This window comes from Odocoileus virginianus, chromosome 5 (genome assembly GCF_023699985.2).
Source record: "Odocoileus virginianus isolate 20LAN1187 ecotype Illinois chromosome 5, Ovbor_1.2, whole genome shotgun sequence".
Classification (NCBI taxonomy): domain Eukaryota; kingdom Metazoa; phylum Chordata; class Mammalia; order Artiodactyla; family Cervidae; genus Odocoileus; species Odocoileus virginianus.
The window spans coordinates 39,484,912-39,507,519 of NC_069678.1; the positions used below are offsets into that span (position 1 = coordinate 39,484,912).

The 22,608-nt window shown below is 40.0% G+C and overlaps 1 long non-coding RNA gene across 1 annotated transcript; it reads right to left on the reverse strand.

Moving 5' to 3' along the window:
* Nucleotides 1–15,392: 15,392 nt before the first annotated feature.
* LOC139035054 (uncharacterized) lies at nt 15,393–22,371 on the reverse strand. Its single transcript, XR_011487567.1, has 2 exons — nt 19,568–22,371; nt 15,393–15,719 (listed from the first exon to the last, which is right to left on the reverse strand). It is a non-coding gene; the product is annotated as an uncharacterized lncRNA (long non-coding RNA).
* Nucleotides 22,372–22,608: the final 237 nt, after the last annotated feature.

Genomic DNA, 22,608 nt, shown 5'->3' on the forward strand with positions numbered 1-22,608 from the left:
AGAAGGGCTTCAAAGAATTTAGAAACTCTGGGCACATTTGAAAATTCTCTATCTCAACATACCATAAAGCTTTTGAGGCTCTCTGAGTGTTTCAGCCATTAGTCTCCTGCAAATGCATTCTATTAAAAAAAAAAAATTAAACAACTGCTAAAACCCATAAATTCCTATGATTCTTATTGCTGCTTCCATTTTCACAAAGTAAAGACAACTGTCCATAAAAGTGATCTGGCCAAAACTCGCTTAAGGCTATCAGACTTAGAAATCCTGCTTGAGCAGCATTTCACCCAGTTAAAAGCAACTGAGAAGAACAAAGGGAAAACACTTTCCAGTCAATAGTTTCCTCTGAGCTATGAAGTAGGTACCCTGCCCACCTGTCTCTGCTGCTTCAGGCTGCCCAGGGTCACAGCCAGTGCTTTGAGCTTACTCTGAAGTCAGCAGATTGCAATACCCTGTTGCAATGCTGTCATCAGAGGCAAACTGGCTGTCTGCCTTGAGACTATTGCCTCAGCCTCGATTTACACGTTGTAAATAAAGTGTGTAATAAAAAGAGAAATTCCAACGTTTCTAGGAGTTTCTTCCCAGAGCAAAGTCACCTACAAGACTTGTTGGTAAAACCATTGGTACATGGAGTGAGAAGGCAAAATGGAAATGGTGCATGAGAACCAAGATTCCATAGCTGGGTAGACAGAAACATGAGTTTTCAGTTCCCATTGCTCGGATTCAAAACACAAAGATTAACTCAGATAGTTCTGGCCAGCCTGGCCCACATTCAGTACCATCCAAGGCTGGGCTAACCAGCTGGTAGGATTCCATCTCCTGCTCATCACAATGATGACAAGAGGTGATCTAAGCAGTCCTTGGTTTACTCCAAGTAATTCCCCTTCTTAATCACCTGCCGCTTCAGATATGCCTCTTTGGACTTCTGTGCTTATTTTAATTCTAACAGGGTTAGATCTCTATTTCTCTTTTAATCAGTTTTTAACAATAGCTATTCACCTCTGCTATGAATGATATTTTGTTCCCGTACACTCCCCCCTCCCACTTTATCTACCTCCATCTTCCCAATTTCTAAAATTTATGGCTTAGATTTTCTTACTGGTTACATTTGTAGTGTTAAATAACATAGCCAATGTCTGTGTCTCATTTCAGTAAATTTATGTATGTTTGATAAGGATATTGTTGGCTCTATCTTTCCCTCTCCCACCCGACATCCCCCACCCCAAATCCCAATATCTGTCAACTCTACTGATATATTTACATTGTCAAAATTGATAACATTTATGTTCTTTTCTGTAATTATAATTAAGCCTCCTGTGAGTTTGTCTAGGGATTGACTCTAACAATTAATAACCTACAACCTATAAACAGGGTTTATACGATCATGATTATATAAATATTTTCACTTGTGAACCAATCTCTTTCTTTCCTGAGACATCCACCCAGCTGTCTCTGAATTTCTACTCCCATCCAGGCAGCTTGTTCTTGAGTGACTGCCCAGCTGTCACCAAGGGACTTCCCTCTCTGCCCTCTCTGAAAGTGAAAGTGAAGTCGCTCAGTCGTGTCCGACTCTTTGTGACCCCACGGACTGACTACAGTCTACCAGGCTCCTCCGTCCATGGTTTTTTCCAGGCAAGAATACTGGAAATACATTTCCTCCTGCAGGAGATCTTCCCGACCCAGGTACTGAACCCAGGTCTCCCACATTGTAGGCAGACGCTTTAACGTCTGAGCCACCAGGATAGTCAGAGCTATTGTTTCCTGGATCTCCTGTCTTCCTCCTTCATGATGTTCCGGAGTTCACTCTCAATGATTTTTTTTGCAGAAATATAAACTATAATTTATTTCATGTTTGCTATGTTTTTCCTTTTGCTACTCCACTAGGGTTTGGCTGGGGATAGCATCCAATCAGCATCCAATGTTGCTGATGAGACGTCAACTGCATTCCTGATTCTCATTACCCAAAAGATAATCTTTTTTTCCCCCCTGTATTGAATCTCTTTAGGAATTCCTCATTTTTCCTGGTGCTTTAAAGTCTCATAGGTATGTGTCTAGGTATGGACAAAAACTAGTTTTAAGACATTTTGATAGAGATATCTGCTCCTTTTTTGACTTCCCTGTTAGGATTAGAAAGAAGAAGCTCTGTATTGGTTTCTGAAGCTCACATTGCTATCAGGGAAGAAATAAATCATAATATGATTTTCTCACATCTGACAAATTGAATTTAGAGTATGGAGTTCAAATTTTTATAAACAAGTTAATAAACACATCATCACTAATAAATTTTTAAAGTCCTCAAAACCTATAAAGTAGAAGTTTCCCATACCTCATTCATAAAGTAGAAGGAAGAAGGTGGGTGAGAAGAAAAATTTAACTAAATTTTTGACGCTTTCTTACATTTCCCAAAAACCCAAAACTATTTGACTGTGTTTTAAGAAAATAATGAATATAATGGAGAGAGTTTATGGAAGAAGGAATGTAAAGAAGTACTTCCTTGGATAGATTTTGCATAAATACCTCATCCTATAGCAAATGAACCTGGGTTTTAGAACATACAGATCTGGACAGTAACTCCAGCCCTGCCATTTTCTAGTTAAGTGAGTCAAGCAAATTAAACTCAATAAATGTTACTTTCCTTCCTTCTTTATCCCTAATTCCATTGGCTTAACAGTGAGGCTTGGATAGTTATAAATGTTCTATCTAGTGTACCATGATGAGGTACAAAGGATGAGTTTAGAAATGTAACAGAATGTTAAATTGGAAGTTCTGACTGATGCATTGAGATACAATTGATGTTGCATTCCAAAGAAAGTGCTATACCATATGCAGAATTTCCAAAAGGAGAAATATAGAAGAACCAATTGCATAATCCTTGAAATCTGTCATTCATATTAAAGACATAAAAGGGCTCTGAGAGTGGAAATTAAGGAAAATTTTGTGACAAGGATTTTATAAAAGAGGTTTTGGGATTCTGGGACTCCTTCTCAGGAAGGTCAGTGGAGCTCTGAAGACCTCAATGTGTATCTCCTGCAGTTTGGGAATAAGTGACCAGGCCTAGGTTACATCTGAAGAAGTTAAAATGACCCTTAGAAGCAAGGTAATAGACTACATTTAAAAAATAACTACTCACCAAGGTTTTTGAACACTAAGAACTAAATCTACAAGGCCCAGGACCATTTAAAAGGATCTGACTTAAAAAAAAAAAAAGGATCTGACTAAAGAATGGCTTAGTAGACTAAGAAGACACATTAGAATTGTTCTCCTAATTTAGACACAACTATCTTGAGCTATGGGCTTCCCTGGTAGCTCAGCTGCTACAGAATCTGCCTGCAGTGCAGAAGACCCCAGTTGGATTCCTAGATTGGGAAGATAGCCTGGAGAAGGGATAGGCTACCCACTCCAGTCTTCTTGGGCTTCCCTCGTAGTTCAGTCAAAAACAATCCACCTGCAATATGAGAGACCTGGGTTCGATCCCTGGGTTGGGAATATCCCCTGGAGGAGGACATGGAAACCCACTCCAGTACTCTTGCCTGGAGAATCCCCATGGTCAGAGGAGTCTGGTGGTCTACAGTCCACGGGGTCGCAATGAGTCAGACATGATTGAGTGACTAAGTGTGAGCATCTTGAACTGCATCATGTTTATGTGCACAATTCCCTTTTTCAGTAGATAGTTCTATACTGCTCAGGCTTCCCTCATAGCTCAGTTGGTAAAGAATCTGCCTGTAATGCAGGAGACCCTGGTTCAACTCCTGGGCCGGAAAGATCCGCAGGAGAAGGGATAGGCTACCTACTCCAGTATTCTTGGGCTTCCCTTGTGAGTCAGCTGGTAAAGAATCCACCTGCAATGAGGGAGACCTGGGTTCAATCCCTGGGTTGGGAAGATCCCCTGGAGAAGGGAAATGCTACCCACTCCAGTATTCTAGCCCAGAGAATTCCATGGACTGTATAGTCCATGGGGTTGCAAAGAGTCAGACATGACTGAGCAACTTTCACTTTCACTTTCTATACTGTTCAGAGTGAACACTGTGATTCTATTGTACATCCATAATATGTCTGCAACAGTTCTAAGTTACCATATAATTAAAAATAACAGCTAATATTTATTGAGAGCTTTCTATGTGCCAAGCACTGTTCTAAATATTTCATATCTATTAACTCACAAGAGCCCCTACTAACTAGGCATTTCTACTGCCATCCCCATGAGGAAACTGAGTCACACAGAAGGTAACTTGCGCACAGATTCACAGCTAGGAAATGGCAGAGCTAGCATTCAACTCAAGTGGTCTAGCTCTTAGACCCAAGCTTATAACAATCATTACATTCTCTCTCTAAGGCTTGGCAAGAACAGTTCCAAAGAATTAAGTTCCCTTTCTTCTATTTTCAATAAATAAATCTCCAACTAGCATTTTTAAACCTCCAGAAGAGTTTGTGCTGGTTTGAAGACCTCCTAAAAAGGAAATAAAAAGCAGATTTCAACTTACAGAATTATTTTTCAAAAGTAAGGTGGTGTAGGGATAAAATAGAGGAGGAAATAAGTAAATATGGTACTTGGTATCTGAAACTGGCCATTCATCAAGACATGTCAGCAACACCCAACTTAAATTTGATGAGTTCAATATTTTCAGGACTAGCAGAACTTCTTGTGACCTGTATAATTGAGCAGAACTTCTTGGTTAAGATGGGCCTGGGGCTGGACCTCAGCTCTCAAGGCTAAATTTCTTCATTCCATAGTTCTTCCAGGTCACTGTCAAAACCACTGGTAATTTTACACTGCAGTGATCTGTGCCTTTTCCTGGCCTGAGGATAAATAGAAAACTTAACAGTTCTGAGAGCTGTTGACACCATGTACTGAGAAACACAATCAGAAAATGTTAAAGGAAACCCTTGAAGGATGTGAATGAAGAATGTGGACATTCACACATGGAAACTCCCCATGTGATGCCAGCTCTGCTCCCCAGCTCTGCGGCCAAAAAATGAACAAGTTAGAGAGGGAATAGGGGTGCATGCCTGAAGCTTTAATAGAAAACAATAAGGGATGATCATTCCTAGCAAGGCTTCAAATGACCATTGACTGGTAGGCAGAGGATTCTAGCGTGCTCAAGAGAAGGGTTACAGTGATAAAAAAGACGCCTACAGGAGGATGGGGAAAATCCAGTTCCACCCCAACAACTACCAAATGTAGTTGCTTGTTTTCCTGTTTGATAAACACACATGGATACATTTTTTTATTTCCCCCTTTAAGTATGTATGTAACCCCTTTAAGACTCAATCTAAGGTCACACATTTAAAGAAAAACTAGGGAGATACAGGTGCGTTTCCTGAACCCTACAACTGGACATTTGGTCTGACAACAGGACAGTATGTCTGAACTGAGAACAGGAAAATACCTTACGATCTCTGTCAGCATGAGCTATAAGGAAGAGTTAAGAAAAAGGAAGGGCTTGCTGGAGATATAAAGTAAGCTGTGTATCCGGGGTTTGAAGTATGCACCACGCAGCCACGTGGGAGCTCAGAGCTAACTGCTGCTGCAGCCCTAGATCCCACTCGAGTAGCCTAAGCAATAGCCCTGGAGTCTTCTCCTCGTTAAGTTAAATAAAAGTGGTTTAGTTTTCCCCCTCACAGTTATTTCCCTTCTTATTTGCCAGAGATAGATGTAGACAGCATCATTCTTAATGTAATTACTGCTCCCTCAATATAAATGGCTTTCATTCACTCACTTATCCATTCAATATATAAACACTAAGTGCTGATCTAGGTACAGGAGATTCACAGATAATTAAGCCATTGTCCTAGTCTGTGAAAAAATGAGAGACGTATAATGTGTTATATATGAAGGCAATAACAGAAGTATGTGCTTGATATAGTGAGTCCAGAGAGGACAGGGTGATTAAGTAGAAGGGACAAAGTATTCTGGTAAACAATGACCTAGAAAGAAGAACAGGAAGAGTTTAAGGCTCTTCCCTCATTAAAATACGTCTGTAGGACTTGGTGCATCTCCATCTGAGTGCTCATCCAGTCTTCCGCCAAGTCCTGGGATTCAGATGCTATGTAAGTCTCAGAAACAGGAGAAGCGGTTGCTTAAGCTATCTTGCAGACTTGAACAAATCAACAACGGGCCTGTGAGCAAGTCCTTGTGTTTGGCTCAAGTGCAAGAGAACACAGTACCCATTAGAGAACAATCTGTACCCAAGTAGAGAACAATCTGCCTGCCCAGGGACCCTCTGGAGGTGAGGCTTGTGAGCGAGCGCTACAGGGACTGGGCCTGGGTACACTGAACTCTGCTCATCAGAAAGCACAGTTTGGGGAGGGTCCTCCTGCAGCTGCTGAAAAGTGATGATTAAGAGGCAGCACAAATCACATGGATCCTGTCCTAGCCTTATGCTTTCTGAAGATAATGATGAACGAAATGACGAATGAGCTATGATAATTCTATAAAAACCCTCCTGTCTTCTCTTGCCTTCTTTTCTTCTCCTATTCTCTTCCCTATCTCCAAATCCATTCCTCTAACTCTTTGATGACTCAAACCACTTTTCCTATGAAGACAACCAGAAAATATCCCCCACAATGGCTCCTGAGCCACCTGAAACCTGTCTCCCTTGCTAATGACAAGGCCCATCTCAGCTGACACAAGCCATTTTTATGTGGAGTATTTGATGGTTCTGTGTTTTGTTCTGATGATTGTTAGTTCTTTTGGTTCATTGGCATTGGAAATAAATCACATCTAACTTCTTTTGTACTAAAATTAACTGTCTCCTTGGACTGATTATCTTGCCCTTCGTCTCCGCAGAGTTGCACCCACAGGATCTCCAACGTGCCTGGCAGCCCGAGCAGTTTGCTGAAGTTCCATGTGAGGGGAACGAAGCTGGCTTTCCCAGGCTCTGGTCAAGAGGCCTTGACTACTTCTAAAAACAGCAAAAATGCTTCAGCAACATTCAGAAACCAAAGCAGGAAACAGAACCCCTCTCACATGGATGGATAGCAAAGGTTCTGGTGGGATAGGAAACTCGAGCATTTTGAACAAGTTCATCCACCTGTTTACCACGTGGGTTTAGTTTTCTCAACAACATATTGTAATTCCAGTTCGGAATGTGTCAGAAATATTTTTTTCATGCTCAAATTGTTTTCCTTGAAAAAGAAAGAGCACAATTCAAAAGAACATAGAGGAGGGAAAAAATCTTGGAAAAAATCTTTTCCAACCTGGAAAACAGATACAAGACTTTCCCACAAATTAATACATAAACAAAGGTTCTTTTTCAGAGGATGGAGAAGTGGTCCTCAAAGAGAGAAAAAAATAGTTTGGCAACCTCAACAGAGGAGAAAGTGGGACCCAAGGGATGTCAGGTAACAAGCATCTGGTCCACCCCTAATTTCAAGGGTTGAATCTAACTAAACCAAATCAACATGCACTGCACCTCTTCAAGTTGTCACCCACACTTGCAGAGGCAAGGTTGGCCTTGCGTTGACCTGAAACTTTTCCCTCCATGTTTCATACATCATTTGGATGCTCCTTCAACCCCTCAGACTTTCCCCCCAGCTCATTCTCTGGCTCTTTCTGTACTTCCCTGATTCTGCATGTGAACTCCCAAATTAAAATCAAAAACTCAGTATAATCAAAAACCCAGAACCATGAAAAATTGTTAAAGTTGTTTCTCTTTCTGATTTCCTGATTTCTATTAAAGGCAGCACTGTTCTGCTGCACATATATGCCTAAGATCGAACAACACTCCCTCATCACCCAGCACGGCACTTTAATTCAGCACTGCCTTCATCAGGACCCTTTCCTGCCTAAAACACCATCAGTGGCTCTTCTTTAGCTCTTACATGACAGTATCCCCATTGCTCCTTTAGGATTTCACAGTATAACCAGATGTTAAAGGACCTCTATCCATAAAAGCCTTAAACTCCTGAAGGAAGCCTCTGCTCCAGCCGTGTCTGTCTAGCAAAAGCATCTAGCATGTTTACCTCCAAGTCTCTGTTCATGCTGTGCTCTCCACCTTGAATGCCTCATCCTTCTCTCCATAGGTTTAGACCCTTCCACTCATCATAGTTTACTTCAAGACTCATGGCATCAATGAAGCCTTCGGGGCCACCCAAGTTCATGGTAGTCTCTCCCTCCTCTCTTGAGCCTGTATGGCAATTAGAGTTTGCACTGCTTGTTTGACAATTATCATTTACTCTCTTGTATAACCATTAATCCAGCAGACATTTTTGAGCACCGACTATCTTGCCTATGGCAGATTCTTTGATATTTGCTAATCATAAAAGGTTAATAAGAAACAAGACGTATGGAGGAGGAGGAATAATGGGCAGAACAAGCAGGTCTAAGAGAAAGAACCTTTTAAATAAAAGAGATGTTCTACATCATAGGAAGGAGGACCATTTAATAACATGGTATGTCTCACCTCCAAGCCTATCTGTATATTCTCCATTCTATGATGCTAGTCCAGGACTTTATAAATGTTTTTGCTTTGCTGGTTGACCTCCTAGGAAGCTGTGTTAACAGGGAGTGCTAGAGAAATGTAGACTGGAGGTGGTAGATGAGATTCGTTCCTTCCTGTCTGCTCTCTGATGCCTTTTATGGGCTTCCTGTCCTTTCCCAATAATGTCACCCCAGCAATACTCCTTCACCTCATCAGTGGCAGCTCCTTCTAGTAACAGCAGCTGAATTCAGTTCGAAGCTTTTCCAGTTCATAGAATCAGCCTCTCTGTACCATCACCCCATCCTGAGACACCACTGCATGCCAGCCAACACGCACTCTCCTCTACAGAGTCTGGGTCCCAGTCTTTTCCTAATGCAGACACCAACACCAAGCACGCATCACTTCTCAGAGGTCTGGCTTCACCTCCTTGGGGCTCCTCCTTTAAGCTTCTAGGTTTTAATAATTACAATTTCTTCCCTTTGTTCTCTCAGCCCTAAGGGTGATACATGCCTCCCACTTTCACAATATCTTAGCATCTTCTTTCTACCTTTTTATTTATCTGGATAACACTTTTTTCTATTAAATTCTATGCAATAACTGGTACAGTTTCTATCTCCCTATAGGACCCTGATTGATACAGAAGGAACTAGTTTATGGGCATAAATTAAAATAATGCAAAGTGGCGCCGCTAAAATGCCAACAGATATTTTAAATACTCAAACAATCCAAAAGAAGGAAGGAAAGAGAATAAGAGGAATAAAATTCAGAAGAGACAAACTAAAGTCAAACATATTATATTAAATGTTAAAGCACTTAACTGCCCCCCCAAAAAGCAAAAATGATCAGAAGTGATTTTTAAAATGGAAGATCCTACAATATTCAGACATTAAAAACATATTTTAAATGTGATGACACATAGGTTGAAAGTAAATGGATAAAAAAAGATATATAGTGCATACAGTAAACATAGAAAAGCTGGGAGCGGCTAGATTAACAATAGACAAAATAGACATCAAGGCAAATAGTACATCAAAGACAAACATGGACATTTTATAATAATTATGCTATGTCCATCAGAAGGAGAGAACAACCATAAATTTGTGTGTGCATAATAATTTTAAAATACAATAAAAAAAAGTTTAAAGGAAGTAATATACAATCCACAATCATAGTGGGAGATCTAAGTACACTTCTCCCAACAATTCATTGAAAAACTAAAAAAAAAACCATCCTATCCACAGAGAATCTGAATAACACCATCAACATGACCTAATTGATATTTCTAGATATTTATGCAATCCATCATCCAACTTCTTTTCAAGCACAGTTGTATAGTCACCAAGATAGAACATATACTAGACCATAAAATAAGTCAAAAAATTTTAAAAGAATTGAAAACCAGGATAATAGCAGAGGATTAAACAATTAATATGCAAATTGAACTCAGCCCCCAAAATTAAACAATAATGACAACACTACCAACAACCACTGCCCTCAAGAAAAAAAGTCATACCAGAGCATATTACTATGAAAGCTCAGAATTCCTAGGATGTAGTGTAAATCACAAAACTCCCAGACGGGGAAAATTAGACCCCTTACAAAGAAACCAACCCAAGTGGCATCAGATTCACCAAAAGCAATATCTTCAAAACTTTAAGTGACAATGATTTGCAATCTAGCTTTCTATTCCCAGCCTGTCATGTGGGTAGTAAAGCGACATTTTAGACATGCAAGAACTGAAACATAATGTTTTAGAAAGTTAATGGAAAGCATGTGTCAATAAAACAAGAAATAAACCAAAGAAAAAGAAAGTCATGAAATCCAGAAAACATACCAGAAGAGAGGCAAAAGCATCATATAATGACATCTGTGAAATCTTTCAGAAAGAAAAAAGTCCATGTAGGAGCAAGGAGAGGAAATCAGGGGGGAGAAGTTCTCTAGAAAAGTTAGAGCTGCTATGCATGAGTCCCTTGACAAAACTGTTTACTTATAGCAGAGATATTAGAAGATTTGCAAAATTAATCATAAGCATATAAAAAGAGACTTCAGAAAAATTAAGGCAATGTCATTTTCAGCAGAAAAAAAGGGCAGGACAAGGAAAGAAATATAGTTGCAATTCACCATGGCTCATCACATGTACATTACATGTACATAATAAACTAAAATTGTTTTATTTAAATAAACATGTAGAAAGGGAGAGCAGAAGATATCAAAGAGTTAAGTTTTTATCTACTATGGCAAAAATACAATAAAATATTCCTAAAATTTATCAGTCAAGAAATAGGCATATTATTTACATTAAATGAAGTAATAACACTTAGAAGAGTGACTATTACGTGGCAAGCAGTGTCAGCTATTATTAGAAACACAAAGTTAAATATCAGGAGAAAGAGCCAGAAATGAGAGCGGTTGTCTCTTGGGCATAGGCTTCAGAGAGAAAGAAAACTATTTCGGTTCATTACAAGCTTTTTAGTACTATATGACTTTTAAAATAATATACATGTATTGGTTTTATAAAAATAAAAGTTAAATTAATAATAAAACAGCTATATTGTAGAATAAAATATAAACATAAAAATGTTATGGCATTGTAAATAAGGAAGTAAAAAGTAATTTATAAGTAAGGTGAATGTAAATTTTAAGAAACAAAGTATGTATTGTAAAAAAGAAATATTAAGCTTTTTCATATACTTTTGAGTTAAAAACTAAACAAATTTTAAAAAATCATACATACTTAAAAACAAAAAGAAACATATTCCACAAACAAACAAAATATAAAACAACAACAAATAAAAAAACCCAGAACAAAACAGAGAGGTCTCCCTAAAAAGAGAGATTTGAAAGCGAGAGAAACAACTGAGAAACCAAGTTGTTAGGTGAAAATTAAATATCCAGTGCACAAAATGGATACAAACCACCTACCTAAGACTCAAGTCAGAATAGAGCTTTATCGTCATTAATGGCTGCCAAAATATCTCTGTCCATCAGCCCAAGATTATATCTAAAAAGAAGCCACTTGTCCATAAACAGGGATAAGCCCTGAGTTCCTGTATTAGCACTAGGACAATGCATTCAGGGGAAGGCTCCAGAATTTCACCATTTCTGCAGGGTGATAGACCCGTCTGAGTCACAGCTATAAGCCTTGGTCAGAAATAGGCTGTAGGAGTGGAACAGAAGCCGCCATGAAACCATCCCTATAAGGACAACAGGTCCCAAGAAAATGAGAGGATGAGTTCATAAACAAAATTCAAAACTGTACTTTTAAAAATCCTTACCAAGGAGAGAAAGCCAATAACCAGAAGAGTGGAGAAGTTTAAATCCAAGAACAGAGACATATTTGAATGATACAGAAAGGACATTAAAATGACTAGTTTTTTTTAATTCTTGGAGATAAAAAAGGGATAACATTCATAAAAGAGGACCAATAAATATAAAATAAATAAAAATGTTTATGAAATAACTTGATAGGTTAAAAATGTAGACACAAGCAAACTGAAAAACTTGAAGTAACTGCCCAAAAAGTCATCAAAAAAGATTAAATCTGGGGGAACAAAGGGGAATTTAAGAGACATAGAGCATAGAGAAATGATTTAAAAACTCCACCATATATCTCATAATAGTCATTTCATAAGAATAGACTAGAAAGAATAGGGGCAAAGGGGAGAGTACAGAGAGATAGTAACAGAATTTTCCAGAACTGAAGGAACTCGTGAGTTCTGAGACTGGGAAAGCCCATCAAGTTTTAAAAATTCACACCTAGATATATCATAGTGAAAGTATACAATATCAAAATTAAAGAGAACGTAAAAGAATCAGAGATAAAAGAGAAAAAACCAATAAGGTAATGAAAAAACTGACAATGGACTTCTCATTAACAACAATGACTATCAAGTCTATGGAATAATTTTCAAAGCATAAGGGAAAAGTTTTATAATCAGGAACTCTATACAAACTGCTGCTCGACAGCTGGGATTCAGAAAATTATTGACCACAAGCTCTTTCCTTTAAAAAACTACTCAAAGATATATTCAGTAAGGGACATAAATTAACCTTGGAGGATAAAGGAACTGTGTGGGGAAAAAAATTGGTAAAATGTGTTAGTAAATCTAAAAAAGTATTGATTATAAATAATAACACAAATAATTCCTGTGCTTATAAAAATAATTCCTGTGTATATAACTCCAATACTAGATCATTCTAATGTAAGATCAATGAAAGTTTACTCAGATGAGAGTTTGAAAGTTAAAGCTTCCAGGAGAGTGATGGAGACACTGATTAAGCTTTGATGAGAATACGTAAGTTTGAACATATATGTTAAAAGTCTAGAAAAATTCATGAAAAGAATAGAAACAATAAGCATAAGTTCCAAACCAACAGAAGAAAAAGGAATATAAAAAAAACTCAATCAGCCCACACAAAAAAGAAGGAAAACAAAAAGAGATAAAAGATAGTAAATAGGAAACATAAAGTAAGTAGCAGAAATAGCTTAACAAATGTAGATAAACTCCTAATTGTCTTTTTAAAAATAAATCACGTAGGCGTCTCTCTGAGACAAGGCAGAACTAGTACACAACATAGTTTAAAACTGTTGAAGAAAAACTGAGGGATTTCTGGTGATAGAGCCTCTATTTTCTTACTAAAATAATAAAGACAGTAAGGGGAACATGAGCAGTGTTGAGACTTGAGGGCTGTGGTGATCTTGTCAAAGCTTTGGGTCAGAAGTAACAGAAATCCACTGGCTATAGCTCATATAAAGTGCAGCCTATTTAAATGATACAGAAACAAATTGTCAAAAAAAAAAAAAACCTGATTGGCCAATGATCAATAGATTGGCTCACCTGGATACAGTATTTGGTGTACACTCTTTTCCAAACATCTGTGTTAACATTAGGGTGAAGGATGGGGAAAATGCTGGAAAATATAATAATCTAGAAGACAGGGCACCTGTCTCCTACAAAAAGTCATAGCCCAAAACAATGTGTCAGAAAGGAAGGTAACAGTAAGTCTAGCAGAGTTGAAGAAAGGCCAGTGTTGAGTGCTCAACATAAAACCAGACACCGTAAGAGATAAGTAGAATTATTAGCCAAGGTTGTTCCATTTTCTGCCACCAGTGAAGGGAATGGATGAATATGAAGGTTGGCAGTGGAAGGGGATTCACAAGGTTGTTAAGAGAAATTCCCTTGGTGTTCTGTATAGGGGTGTGGGGAGGGAGTGAAGCCTAGAAAGACTTCAGGACTGACAGGGTAGGAAGGGTCAAGTCACGGATATTTCACTAAGGCTCTGTGGGCGGAAGGAAGAGAGATGGTGACTAGGAACAGGGGTGTCACTGCCAGAGGCTTCGACGGAGGCGCAGTTCTCGGTGTAATAGAAGAGAAGGGCTGACCAGGTGGAGTAGAGGGAACATTGCTACAAAAGAGGAAGTCAAGGGGCTGCATAAGCCTCATCAGTGATGACAGGCAACCGGGTGCAAAAGGATGCTGAGGGCAGGGTGCCAGGGAGCCCAGGGAGCCTGGAGCTGGGAGGTGGGAGGCAGTGGGGGTGCAAGATCATGTAGTCAAGAGACCATGAAAGTGGTGAGGAGAACTAGGAGAACACAGACACAAACCTGACTCCTGGACCCAAATTTATCAATGGGTCTTGTCACTTTCAGGGTGAAATTCTAACCCCTCAGCACAGAAGACCTTTATTATCCTTCATTTCCATTTCATCTCCTACTGCTTTCTCTCAGGCTCTTCACACATCTAGTGAACTTCTTTCTTCTATCTCCACATGCTGATTCTTCAACCAAACATGTCCTTCTCCTATATCCTCACCCAACTGAATCCTGCTTAGTTTTCAGAGTCAAGGCCAAGAGTCATTTCCTCTGGAAAACATTCCACAAGTGAGTTTCCAGTCTAAATTGAATGTTCCCCACCCCTACCCTTGTCATGCTTCCACTGTACTCCTAGACCCTTTGTCACACCCCTGTAAAGTTTTCAAAGAGTAGAGGTTGCATCCTACATATTTTGATGTCTGCAATACACAGTGGGGTCCCTAGTATATAACAGACTTGCAATATATACTTTTAAGTATATGCACAAATTTCAAGGAGTTTGAAAGAAATCATGCCATCACAATTAAGGTGAGGAAATCAAAGAAATAAATATCAACAGATATCTCCAAGTAATATTGAATAGAATGGAAAACCACTATGGCACAGTATAAGCAAGTGATAAAGGGAGTAAGCAGAAGACATATGGGCTACTGGGAAGGATATTACATTGACTGATGAGATCAGGATGAAACAAGATAGACGAGGGCTCCCTAGACACATTTGTACCAAACATGTGATTCTGGGTCACAAGGATAAAACACAAGGCACTGGAAGGCAACCAATATTTGGCTCTCCACCATACACAATCTCACATCATCATAATAGACCCCTGAGATGGCAATTGACTTCCCATCAACTGACTTCCCTTGTACTGGAAAGCCAGCAATCACAATCGAGTTGGAATGGACAGCCATGGTAATTCTGTGACATTTCCTTCCCAGGTGTGGTAAGATCAGCTGATTTTGTCAGGCTTGAGCTTCCTTGAGCAAGAAGTTCACACAAAATCCTATGAAAACAAAGAAGCTTCCCTTCTGGTTCTGCATATGTCCTAGAGCACCTGCACATGCTATAGACTTATTAAGATTCAATACACAGGCCTTCCTTAGCAGTCTAGTGGTCAAGACTTTACCTTCCAATGTAGGGGGTATGGGTTTAATCCCCGACTGGGGAGCTAAGATACCACATGCCTTGTGGCCAAAACACCAAAACATAAAGCAGGAACAATATTGTAACAAATTCAGTAAAGACCTTAAAAATGGTCCACATAAAAAAAAATAATAATAATAATCTGAAAAAAAAGAAAACTCAATAAAATTATTTCAAAAAAAGATTCAATACATATTTATTCATTGACTGAATAAAGAAATGAATGAGTCAGTGAATGAATGAAGGCTAACCTTTATTAAGTATAAGGGTCAGGCACTCTAAGTACTTGGCGTGTGTTCTTTTATCTAACCTTCTTGATATCTGTGATTATTGTCCATTTTACAGATGATTAAACTGAGGCTAGGAAAGTAAGACATTTACCCAAGGTCACACAGCTTGTAAGTGACACAGCAAAAATTCCCCAGGCTTTTCTGCCTCAGAATCTCCATGCTTAGCTATGTTGCTACATGCCTTCTCAGTAAATGGATTCCTCAGAATTAATGCATTTCTCTGGAAATCTCAGCCTCCCTATATGAAGACAGATGGTCTCTGATGTTCCAGCCCTATGAAAAAAGCACAAAACATTGGGAGTTGAGGGTGACTAGTCCAAAAGGTACAAAAATCTAAAAATATATTGGCTTCACTCAGATATTTGTCCAATAGGGGTGGAACAACTTTAATTAGTGTAACAGGACAATAGGAATTAAATTGGCTTGGTCAGAAGATTTTTACAGGATGACACTGACAGTATTACTATCCAACTTCAAAGATTTGGAAAGATGTCCCTGCTAACACTGGAGAATAGAAACCTGTTTTTCATCAACTAGGCTGGCCTGACAAATTAAGTCTGTGGAGTCATTAGATTAAGATAAGAGCTTATCTCCTCAGCTGACATTTATTCAGAGGTTTTTATACTGCTCAGCTAGTAATTAGTGCTGTTGAATTTTTAGCACTGCTTTGTCCACTCATTCAAAACTTCTAGAGATGTATTTGCATCTCCTGTGCATATTTTTGGGTATTAAAAATAGAAGAGAAATATAAGTGAATTACTTTAAGAGGTTTGAAGAATTCTTCCAAAAGTTATTCTGAGGTGAAACCTGCAGCTTAATGATTTATTTCCAGAAGAAGGGACCAGTTCTCCCAAACTGATCAGTGTGGAATAAAGAGTTGGCTTTTACTACGAGATCTATCATTTATTTTGAGGCGTCTATATTATAAGTTTATAATGTTCTAGTGGAATCATGAAAACTAGAATTGCATGCCATAATGGTTTCCTGCTGTTTCACACCCCAACTCCCTATGATAGAGTCCCTACTGTTGCTCAAAGTTGGGGGGTTCTTTTAGTTTCTTTCCTATGACTAATTTGACTGTGAAAGGCTTATTTTTCCAGTTTTCTTGTAGTTATAATAACAACTTGATTACTATAGAATAAACTAATACATTAAGCCTGCATGAGTGTCTTGACAGTCTGTCAAACAAACGATGCTCACATTTTTAAATGCATGGTTTGCCAAATTCCAAGTTCTATGGTGAAATACTAATTAGTAATCAGATGGGTAAGACTCCCTGTTTTAATAAAGTCCATCACTTGGTTAAAGCTGCATCCCGTTACTGTTACTACCACATCATTTATTCTGCCCTAAGTGTAGACCTCTCTCTCATCATTCAACATACTGTGTTTTTCACTTTAAAAAAAAAAATTGGCAGAAAGAATTCTGTAGGGTCAAGTAAAGGTATGTGACTCTCCTAGTTCACCTTACCACCACCCACAAAGAAATCTCAAAGAAGACTCCGAATGCTTCAGAGATCTAGCCTGGAAAATGGGTTCTCTGTCACAAAAGTGTGATGACAAAGTTTTGAAGTTAATAAGCTTCTGAAAAAGTTCACTGTGAATCAACTGATGTGTGCAGTAGAGAGACAAGTACCTCTCGTCAGGCACATGCACTGTGAACTGTCCCAGAAAGCAGGGGGGATTTTCCGCATTTGTTACCGCAGAGCTCCCCAAGCCCTGGGCCACAGACCAGCATGGGTCCACGGCCTGTCAGGAACCGGGCCACACAGCAGGAAGTTAGCAGCGGGCAAAACAGAAATCCCTGCCCACCCCCACGCACGGAAAAATTGTCTTCCTAGAAACCAGTTTCTGGTGCCAGAAAGGTTGGGGACCGCTGTGTTACAGCACACAATCATCACTTCTCAGCACCCCAAGTAAATTCAAATATACGCTTGACATCCCTAGAATGTACTGGAATGAAAAGCTTACCACTTCAAAAAGCCACTGAACCTCAGTTTCCTTAACTAAAAAAATAGACGTTTGCACAGGATGGTCTTTAAACACACATCCTGGGGTCCTGGGGGTTGCCGTGGTGGCTCAGCGGTGAAGAATTCACTTGCCAGTACAGGAAATGCAGTTGTGATCCCTGGGTCAGGAAAATCCCCCAGAGTAGGAAATGGCAGCCCACCCTAGTATTCTTGTCTGGAGAATTCCATGGACAGAAAAGCCTGGCAGTTTACAGCCTGTGGGGTCGCAAAGAGTCGGACACAACTGAGCGACTGAGCACACGCTCACATACCTAGGGTTCTGAATCTCAGATTTGAGATCTGACCCCCAAGGTGGAAGCCTGAGAAGACGTAGAAAATTATTACAGAAGAAGACCCCACTGAGTTTAGGGTCATCTGAGGAATCTGTAAAATTAAATTAAATAGAAACTCTGAAATTATGTGATTAGATTTTGTCATCAGATAGAGGTCAGAGTATATTTGTTGAACAAATGACTGAATGAGTGAGTGAGTGAATGAATGAACTGAGAGGTAGACTGGGATATTGAGCCTTGGAGTCAGGCACACCTGGGTTCAACTCCTAACCCAGCCATATACTTGTTTTTGCCCTTGGAAAACACCCCTCTCTGAACCTGCTTCTTCATTAGTAAATCAAGGATAATAACTAGCTCATAAATTTGTTGCCAAGATGAACAAAAACCTATATAGGTGCTCAGAAAACATGTTTTCATTTCTTTACTTCTAGGAAATGTATGGTTCCATATACATTAAGCTGTAAAAATATCACCACCCAGCTTTCAAATTCATGTATTTACCAACTACCACCAACACATTTGTATATGTTATCATCCTCCGTTAGTGGGAAATGAAAAAGAAAGGAGAGAAAAAAGAACATAAAACTTCCCTTCCAACTCCCCGTGGGTAATCAGGCCTGGGGAAGGTAGGCGTCTTTCAGTATGTTTACAACAAACTCCATCTCAGTACTTGGCCTTCGTTAACTCATCTCCCACCCTACCCCCAGCTTTCTGAAGAGCAACATGTAATTATAGCACTAACGAGGTCATTTAGCAGAAACCATGGGTAGGGAGTAATGAATGTGCTATCAGGCTCGGAGAACAGCTTGGGCACAAATCCAAATAGTCCATGTTCAACTCTGATGAGCCGGCCTAAACTTGGAAAACAGAGCTTGGGAAGAGGTTAATAATAGGACATGAAAATTGAAAGGCTCCTCTCCAGAGAGACCCAGAGCAATGTTTTGAGCATGATCTTTTGGGAGCTGGTCTGTGCAGACATGAGGAGAAGCTGGGTGACACCCGGTACCTATTAAGATGGTTTGGGTGCTTCAGCGCCATTACTGAGGATTTGTAGAGTGTAAACCTGGAAGGGACTTCATAGGTCATCTTCTTCCATCTCCCCATTTTACAGATGAGTTTAGAGCACTCCTGAGAACTGAACTGGCTTGATCAGTCAATAGAAACAGAGCCAGCTCCACACCAGGGCCTCCAGATAAACAGGTGTTTGACTCACTAGCCCATGCTGTCCCCTTGCCTCCAAGGGTGACATTCAGGAGACCATTTGGACAGTGTGTAATGATACTTTGAGTGAGGCTAATGTTGCTTGGACCAGTTCTAGGGTAATTAAGTCCCAGAGGAATAAGCCTATCCACCTACCAGTTTGTATTTGGAATTACTGCTCTTAATTGAGTGGCAATTGCTAACATGGCTGTGGCTTTCAACTATATAGAAAAGTGGAAAAGAGAAGCCAAAAGAAGCCAAATCCTTGGCCCCAAAGCCAGAACCTTGCCCACCCAACTCCCACCTCCTAGGTCCCAGAGTCCTTGCCTGCATTTCTGCAAGCACCAAACACTGCCAGTAAGTAGGTTAAAGAATAAGCCTCAGACTACTACTCTTTACAGTTTATAGATGTTACTGAAATGAATAAAATAAAAATTACTATAAAAGCATTTGGTCATTGTGCTTTTCCCCCAATTAATAATATTAAAATTACAACAAAATATTCCTAACTAGAGAAAGAAATTGTTCATTCACTCTCAATACTTGAAGTGGTGAGTACAAAAGTATTAAGATTCACAGGAATGGATGTTCATTTCCATGAGCATCTATTAAGCACTTACCAAATACACAACACAACCAAGCAGTTGGGAGTCAAGATCGAGCATACGGTCTGTCTTGAGAAACTTAACTGTTCCTTTGGGGATGCCCAAAATACCTACAAAGATAGGGAAGAACAGGTTTCAGGAAATGTACAACAAATCCTAGGAGCTTCTTGTGGTGGTGGTTTAATTTCTAGGTTGTGTCTGACTCTTCGTGACCCCATAACCTATAGCCCACCATTTCTCTGTCCATGGATTTTCCAGCAAGAATACTAGAGTGAGTTGCTGTTTCCTTCTCTAGAGAATCTTTCCGACCCAGGGATAGAACCCAGGTCTCCTGCATTGCAGGCAGATTCTTCACCACTGAACCACCAGGGGAGAGTTTCTTGCCCCCTGTTACATTTATTTCTTGCCTTTCATTTAAAGCAGTAACTGGAAAGGGTAACTTTGGAGCTGCTTTTAAGATCAGGAGGCATTTGTTTGCTCTTTTGAAATGTGTAGTATCTCTCTGGGGGCCCTCTTCTTGGAATAGCACCTCCATACAACTGAGTTCACCCGTGAAAGACCTCCCCAGGAACCATGCTTTCCCTAAGGGCCCTATTCCCATCCCCTGGGCATCCTATATTCATCAGACCCAGAGCCTGCACAAATGCCCCCTTTGTTCCCAAGGAGTTGATAGGAAGCAGGGAGAAAATCTGTCTGACAGGGAATGGTGAGTAGAGTGCCAAAAATAATGTGAGGATGATAACCACACCAAGGGGATGGGAGACTGGGAGCGTGGTTTTCAGTCCAGTAACTCCACCTTTCTCGTTTGACTTTGAGAACAATGTCGTGATAAGAGAAAGCTCTTCAAAGCCCTACATCACTAAGTAATCCAGGTCCCACTATAAAATGGTGTAGAACAAGCTTTCATGGCCACTGATGCTGCCCCGTTGTTTAGGGACTTACCAAGAAATTTTCCTCTCCTTTGCCCCTCCAGGTGTGGGAGATCCAAGTCAGAATGTGATGATGCTCTGGTGGAGTAAGACGGCCTGCTGGATTGGAATCCAGACTTTGGGTTAAGTAGACCCTGGTTCAAATTCTAGCTTAGGAAATTTAGAACTATGTGGCCTTAAAAAAGTTGCTTAACCTCTCTGAACTCCAGTCTCCTTGCTTAAAAATAGAGAGGCTAATGATACATACCTTAGAGGATGATTGTGAAGATGACACGAGACAAAAAATGTCAAGACCCCTGACCTGTAGTAGGTGCTCAATGAATTTTAGTTATTGTGCTTTCAGGGCAAACTTCCACCACTTTCTACTTCAGGGGGAGAAAATAAAAAGGAGCCACCTTGTCAGGATGCAACAGCTGGTGCTAGGAACAAATGGAACCACATCAGTGGAGAGGGCTGCCCATCCTCAGATTCAAATGCATTTTATAGAGATAGCAATCTGCAGCTTGTCAAATGTTCCCTAACATTTTGCAAAAATTCCCAAATGTCAAATTAGTGAGTAATCTGTACAGGACTGCAGATCTTGTTATCCTCTGACTGATTCATAGCATATTTTGGGTGTCCCAGACACCAGTCCAAGTAAATGTTAGTAAATAAGGAAAATTACATCTCCCCTCACAAGGCTCTCAAGTTCAGCCCCAGCTTCCCCTTGCAAAGAAAGAACATAAACCTTGAGGGCCAGAGAGTAACACTTATTTCTTAGAGCTGATTGAACTGTCACCAATAAGTATATACTCCGCATGTACCATGTGCCCAGGCCTAGGGCAGGCTGGAGGGGGGGGGCAGGAGTGCAGGATTGGCGGTACAAATTTTAATCACTGACTCCACAATAGCCACTTGTCTTCGTATACATTTTCTTAATCTTCTCAAACGTCCTTTTTATTTATTTAGCAAATACTGAAATTGCACTTGCTATGTGTGTAGTGCTTCCATAAGGGTTTATTTCTTGGTAGAGCCCTACCACACAAGTGGGTTATAAATGCTTTACACTCCTCATAACAACTCAGTGAGGTAGGCACCATCATTATCTGCATTTTACAGAGGAGGAAACAGAGGTTCAGAGAGATGAAGTGACCTTCCCAAGGCAACATAGTGAGTGGCAGAGTTAAGGTGGCGATCCGGATAGTCTGGTTCCAAAGTCTGTAACTCTTGACCATTAAATCATGCCTTACAAGATAGGCATGATTAGCGAGATTATCCCCATTTCACAGATGAGGAAACTGAGGTTCAGAAAGGTGAAGTAACATTGCCCAAGATATCACACAGCTACTGGGTGGTGATAGAGCTGGTGTTTAAAACAAGGCCTATCTGTTTATATAACCCTACCCAATGGGTTATATGTTATTATTGTTGTTGTTTGGTCCCTAAATTGAGTCTGACTCTTTTGTGACCCCATGGACTGTAGCCTGCCAGGCTCCTCTGTCCATGGGATTTCCCAGGCAAGAATACTAGAGTGAGTTGCCATTTCCTTCTCCAGGGGATCTTCCTGACCCAGGGATGGAACCTGGGTTTCCTACATTGGCAGGGCAGGTTCTTTTTATCACTGAGCCATCAGGGAAGCCCATGTTATAAGTTACAGAAAGTCTAAAAAAACCTTGCCGTAAGTAGCTGCTAGTTATGCAGGCCATGCATTAAAAGCAAAGAAAAAGAGGGTGAGAGCGAAGGAAGACCATGAGCAATAGGCACCAAAAGCCTGCCCTCCTACACTATTAACGTTACAAGGAATTAACAGTCATGGCTCCAGTCCCTGGCTCTTGACTCCTGAATGAGAGACGTATTCCCAAAACAGGGCTGAGGGCTCCCTGAGAAATGCCTCTCTGTTTTGCTTTTGTGTTTACAGTTTCACTGACTGGAAGAAAATTGAGACAAACCCAAGTTGCTGAAGCTGCAAGATGTATATTTATATGCTTTCTTTAGAATGTGTGCCTAAACCTTATTTTTTTCACTCTGTTAACTTTTCAAAAACTATTAAGAAGAAGAGTGACTAGATGCTGGGGGTGGCGGGGTGGTGGGGGGAGGACAGGAGAGGGAGGCCGAGAGGGAGATGGTGGGCAGATGACAAGCAAGGCT